Genomic DNA, 6,643 nt, shown 5'->3' on the forward strand with positions numbered 1-6,643 from the left:
AACACAAGACCTGTATTTTATTTTTTACATCCCAAACTTGTAATAAATAAAAAATTGCATCTGCGTGATTCTCGTGAGAACCACTCTCAATTTTTGGGACCCCAAGTAATTGATTTACTCCCTCGAACGATATCAAGGTTGGCAATCGATCAACTTTAGATATTTTCATAATGTCTGGAAGTTATTTTCCATTTCAATGTAAGACAAGACTATTTTTATCCAAGAATTAAATTTTTTTTTAATTTTATTTGTCTTTCTCTCTCTAAAAAATAATCTTTCCGTCAAATATTTGATGGGTTGATTATGAACTTTGATACGTTATTATCTAATACATCAGCAGTAGAAAAAATTAAATGCACACATCGCGGTCAGATATCTTGCCTCGATCTAATGCATCAAGTAAGTTANCGTCAAATATTTGATGGGTTGATTATGAACTTTGATACGTTATTACCTAATACATCAGCAGTAGAAAAAATTAAATGCACACATCGCGGTCAGATATCTTGCCTCGATCTAATGCATCAAGTAAGTTAGAAGTCATAAAAGCTATAGACCCTCGTGTTTTTGAAGAATATGACAAATCAAACAAACAGACCAGACAAATCATCTTTTTTTTCATATTCTGAGGAACTAGAAAAATTTAAATAAACATCATCTAAACAAAAAAATTACCAATTTAAACAATTGTACTTAGTTTTAAAGAAAATTAAGTGACCCCACCGTATCAGTGGATTCTATTTCTGATTGTGAACGTTTATTTTGTTCTTATTTTCCTGTTGAGATAACTTGTTGACAATGCCTAATATGCAACCAGGTCTACCTTTCTGTCTTAGTAACAACAAAAACCTTTTATCTTCCTCAATTTTCATCATATATAATGCATTAGAATGAGAAATATCAAATAAATCGTTCAACTGTTCCGTACATTTGACTGACTTTATTTAGACGTCTATTGGTAGTTCTTTTAGACGATTTTTGAAGTTATCTTAAATTTGAGTACAATTTATCAAGCAAATACATACAGCGATGTTTTCCTAATCGAAATTTTAGCTTTATACTAGAATAATGACACTTCAGCAATAACTAAGTTAGCACTTTCATGCAAATTAATTTGACATGTCTTAAGTTGTAAAATAAAATACTTAAAGCTTATTTATTCAACAGCAATTTACTGCCTATAGTTTGATTTGTAATATTACCAACTAAATAAAATTCATCTTGTCTACGTAAATTTATGCTGAATGAAGCCATTATAACAATTTATTTGAATGAAATAAAACATGTTGAGAATGACAAACAAATCAAAATAATTATATTTAAAAAATATTTATATTGAAATCTTAAATAATTCCTTTTTGTATGATATTATATTTATATTTTTATATATTATTATATATAATAGAGCAAGGAAAAAACGCTTTTCTGGGAAAATCCGACATCCGACCAAAACTTTGGCCGCTACGAGCGTTTGAAATTCATCAAATTTTAACGAAAAATAACGATTTTTCTGTATGCCAATAATACATGTACACGTCCTATCATCTTATTATATAATAGAACAAGAAAAAAAACGCTATTCTGAGAAAATTACTTAGCGTGATCGGATTTTTAATATTTTTTTTTTCAACGAAAGTACTCAGTCACCAGACTCCGGGAAAATTATTAGTGAAGATCGGAAAATTTTTGACGCTCGCTCGCTCGCGTTTTAAAATTTCGAGAAAAACGTTCGCTGACGCCAGCGTTTTATGACTTAAGGTTTGAAATTTTTACCAGACCCGCTCAATGACATTACTGAGATACGATAAAAAAATCAATTCAATCTGTTCATTTTTCATCGATTTACGATTTTTTTTTTTTTAAGTTCAAACGCGTGGTTTTAACATGGGCATTGACTCATTTTCTGCGCATACCTTTATTCTGAACCTTAATTTGTGTAATATGTATTTTTATTAGTATACTATTTTACATTTGCACATAGCACTATATGACAACTATACTGACTAACGTCAAATCACAGTTAACAATATTTTTATCAAAATTAAATATTTCATATAGTCCCATGTATAATTTGAATATTAATAATTTTTGTGTATACCAGGGATGTATTTAAAGGGGATGTGGCCCCTCCATCAACCAGCGCTATCAATATTCTTTTAAGCAACTTCTAAGATATAATGACATAATGTCCTTTTTTTTTGGTCATCACTTTGATTTATAGCAAAAAAATTCTATAACATGTTTAACAAAGTAAAAAAATATTAAATAACCTCCTAAAATAATTTCTGAATACGCCTAAGGGGAATAACTCACAAACGTCAACCTTATACCCAATACATTTTACTATATGCGCTTTTTGAAATTTCCTGATTTTAATAATTACATTTTTAATATATATTTGTTACACTGATTCTGATGTAATATTTTTTCTGCAAAACACTTATCGTGCCCGGCTTTACCGGGTACTCCTACCGGAATCAGTGGCCTACTTATGATGACGGTCTAAAGAGCCCCCCCCAGCTAGGCGAAGCCTAGTATTAGATATTACTTTATACTTTTGTTCTTATTATTGAATATATATGACCACTAACATGTTGCACTAATGTTTTCCTGTTTAATTACAGAATACGGACAACCATTGTAAAGTCATAGATAAATTTTTCAAAACAATTTAAAATAGAAAAACAATTATTTCAGTGTTCAGAAGAATACACATAAGGCTTGATTAAGACATAAACATTTATTTTCGTTTATATAAATGTAGTTTGATACCAAATTACAATATTCATTTGTCGTGTAAAGTCAAAGAAATCCTTATTACGATTTTTATTATTTGTTTTATATAGATACACAATTTTTAAACAAGTAAAAATAATGTTGAATTTATTTTAAATAATCTTTTAAGAGGAACACCAAAATAAATTGTAAAAATAACTAATATAGGGTATACAATTAGTGGATAAAATAAATTAAATAATGATTATTTTGAATGAAATTTTATATAATACATTCGACAATAAGCTTACTGTAAAAATTATTTGTTTGACGCGAAGAAAAAGTGTTTAGAAACAACTTAATAATCCACAGCTATTTTAACCAACATCATAATTAAACAAAATTAAGAAGTTTTACTTAACATTTAAAACATTAAGTTAAAACATGAAAAAATTAGTATTTTCTTTAAAAATAACAGGTATTTATCACTTTTTTCGGAAGAAGCAAACTGTTGTTGTTTGGACTGAATAGGGTTGGATAAATGTAGTATTGATTAAATTTAACTATATGTCATTATTTTTTTTTGTCTTATATAAAAGAAAAAACGCTTAATTTTTATTTCTTAAGAAACTTACAGAGCTGATAACTATAATTTTTTTAAAGGAATCATTGCTTTAAAATAACATCTATGTGAATATCTAAAATAGACTTTTGTGTCTATAAATGGGTGTGGTGATTACATGACGTCTTTTGAAGAACTCAATGCGTGCGCAGCTTTATGTATACAGTGAATTTCTTCAAACACATTTAAACTACTGTTTTGATTTGGTGCAAAAATATACAATTTTTAAGAAAATAAGATGCAACATTATTTGTTTTCTTAATTTAGAAATAATTGAATTCTCCAACTATTAAAGTAAAGTTTTATTTTGTGCAAATTAGATAATTTATTTAGGCAATATTTTTTAATAAAAACAATGTTTAAGAAGTGTTGATCATTTTCGATGAATCGTTTTAAGCTTTTCCATTGCCGTAACTTATATTTTTTTTCGATAAATATTTATTTAAAAAATTTTGTTTCTAAAAAAACTAGAAAATAAGCATATAATTTTTTCGTTTTATTTAAATAAAAAAAAAATGGTAATATATAATATAATATAACTGTATATTTAATATAAACATATCTTTTACCGAGGTATATCTTCCACTAATATACTTTCCATATTGATACAATTAAATTTATCAAACTTTTAATAAATAAAATTATTGATATTAATTGAAATGTGTCTCAGAAATATTTTAAATTATTGTTACAAACATGACTAAATTTGACGGCAGATTTTTAAAAGCAATTACGTGAGACCCCCTTTTTAGAGGATCAACTGGATTCTAGTATAAAAAAAAAAATTATCTTTGTTACTTTCGCTAGAAAATTTATGATAATAATTATAAAAGAAAAGAGAGAAAAGAGTTACAGTCATAGTAACAACTAGAATAAAATTTTTGAAAATATTAAATAATTTCTCTTAAATTACCTTAAAAAATAGTTTGTATCCTCTTGGCTTTCCTATTTGCGCTATTTTACAGATTATAGAGGATTGGACTTTAATGTTTTTGGGGTCCGTTATTTTATTTGGCATGCAAAGATCTCTAAAACATTATTCCTAAATCTCCAAAAATCTAATTTCAGCTCTGACTTTGAATAATATGTACTACTGTACATTTATAAATTGAAAATTAGCATAAGGTCAAGTAAGGTCTTAACTATTTTCCTAGTTCTGTCTATATGAAATAAGAAACATTACAGATTTTAATATAGTAGTGGATTCTAAAATCACGAATTACTTTTAATTATGCACAGTTTTATAGAAAATTACAATATATATTATGCTATTCTGTACCTACCGAATAATTTTTTTTCTTGAATTTGGAAGCTATTATTTTTGACACAAAATGTATGATATTGATGATTTATTGCGATACATAGATTCTATCATAAATTATGTTCAAACTTTCATAGTGAATAACAGGCTATTTTTACAATGAAAAAAGAATGTAAGGATTTTCATACTAATGACATTATCTGTACGTGTTTTCACGAAACAGACAAAAGATGAAGATTACTTATATTTATTGAACAACTGTTTGAACATTAACATTATAATCAACGCATGTTTCAACTTTTAAACATTTTATATCAAATTTAAAAATATATATATTAGAGAAGAAAATTTATTTTTAATGATGTGATCATTATCAATGTTTTGAAGGACAAAATGGTAAAAAAAAAAAATTTTCATTATTTTAATAATAGACATATTATTACAAAACATATTTTTATGTTTTAGATTCTAAAACAATATATGTTTCTAAAATTTAGAAACTATTTTTTATTTTATCATATTGTATTTCGTACAATTCTAAAATGATTTGATTTTTAAAGTACGTAATATTTTTTAGTTCCGTTTATCATACTTTAAATATATAAATAAATCTAACTTAAGACAAGAATGAGAATCCGTAGATGAAATTCTTGTTACAAAATCTACCTAGTGTAAATGTATATAATGTACCAAAATATAATGTTAATGGGACTACTTTATTAGATGAAAAAAAACTAAATGTATTTTTAAATATAATATAATATAATATTGAAATAACACATAATAAAAAACAAATACATTTTGATAAAATTTCATTATAATTATTATAAACAGAGAATTAAAAAATATGGACTGAAATTTGTTTTTTAGTTAGATTAAAATTTTAAACTTTTAATAACAGATAAAAAAAATTTTAAGTTAAGAAAACTATTTTAGTAATTTATAAATCTCTGTTAGACGGATTTTATTGGTGGTAAATTAATGTGAATATTGAAAAATGTTTAAAAATGCAACCCACAGTACTTAGCGTAAATCCCTAAGTCGGTGCTTTTTAAATGACAGTAAAACTGTCAAAGGATTATTTAAACTTTTTATGTATACTTTAGTATTAAATAATTTATTATTTTTCAAACGTAATACTAACGTACATAGTTAAAAAATGTTAAAATAAAAAAGAGACCATGTGGATGACAATTAATAACGTGCTTAATATTAACTTTTATTAAATAACATTAAAAACTTGAGTAATATCTATAAAGAATTATAGGATCTTTTAAAAAAGAGATATTTTAACATCATATATTTCAAGATTAAAATTTTGACCTAGATTATTCTAAATTTCTAAACATAATATATTAAAATATTATTATAATCTCACTTACAGAAAATTATAAATTTATAAATTCAATTAGAAAGTACCAAAACAATACTAAGTATTTAGAGATAAGATCATAATGAGTATTAAATAAAAATAACAAAATTAGGCAAGGGCCTTAGATATATAAATATTAGATATATACGGAAGCTATTCGGTATCCGGCGTATTCCAGCAATATTGCGGTAGTAATTTACACGAGGCTATTAGACGTTACATTTAACTAGTCCATTCTTTATAATATTGTAATAGTTTCTTTACTTAAATAAAATTATTACATTAATATCAACTTTTAAATTATCTGATGTAAAATAAAACAAAATTTTAATTTGTTTTTTATTCAAAATAATATATAAAAAATAATATAAAATTACTAAAAATTATTAAAAATGGTATTGTAACAACCCCCCGGTAAACCAAGGCTAATAACTGTTTTAAAAAATAACACCTTACTGTAAATATGTAAAATCAAATATTTCGTATCGAAGTTTATCAAGTAAAATTTTAATGGCTTCTCGTGGAAAATGGCGTTTTAAAGTACTAAGAACAAACCTTTTCGTTAAACTTTTTTTTGGAATTTTTTTAAAACAAAAAAAAAACATTGTTTTTATACAGATAATAAAAATATTTCAAAGTACTAAAAATTTTCTTTTTATTACAATAATGAACA

The 6,643-nt window shown here is 24.9% G+C and overlaps 1 protein-coding gene across 6 annotated transcripts in view; it reads right to left on the reverse strand.

Annotated features, from left to right (window-relative positions):
• Positions 1-6,643, reverse strand: part of LOC126903727 (solute carrier family 12 member 6) — a 170,516-nt gene that overhangs the window by 49,450 nt on the left and 114,423 nt on the right. The window lies entirely within an intron of this gene.

This window comes from Daktulosphaira vitifoliae, unplaced genomic scaffold (assembly GCF_025091365.1).
Source record: "Daktulosphaira vitifoliae isolate Bord-2020 unplaced genomic scaffold, ASM2509136v1 Scaffold_4, whole genome shotgun sequence".
In the NCBI taxonomy this organism is placed as follows: Eukaryota; Metazoa; Arthropoda; class Insecta; order Hemiptera; family Phylloxeridae; genus Daktulosphaira; species Daktulosphaira vitifoliae.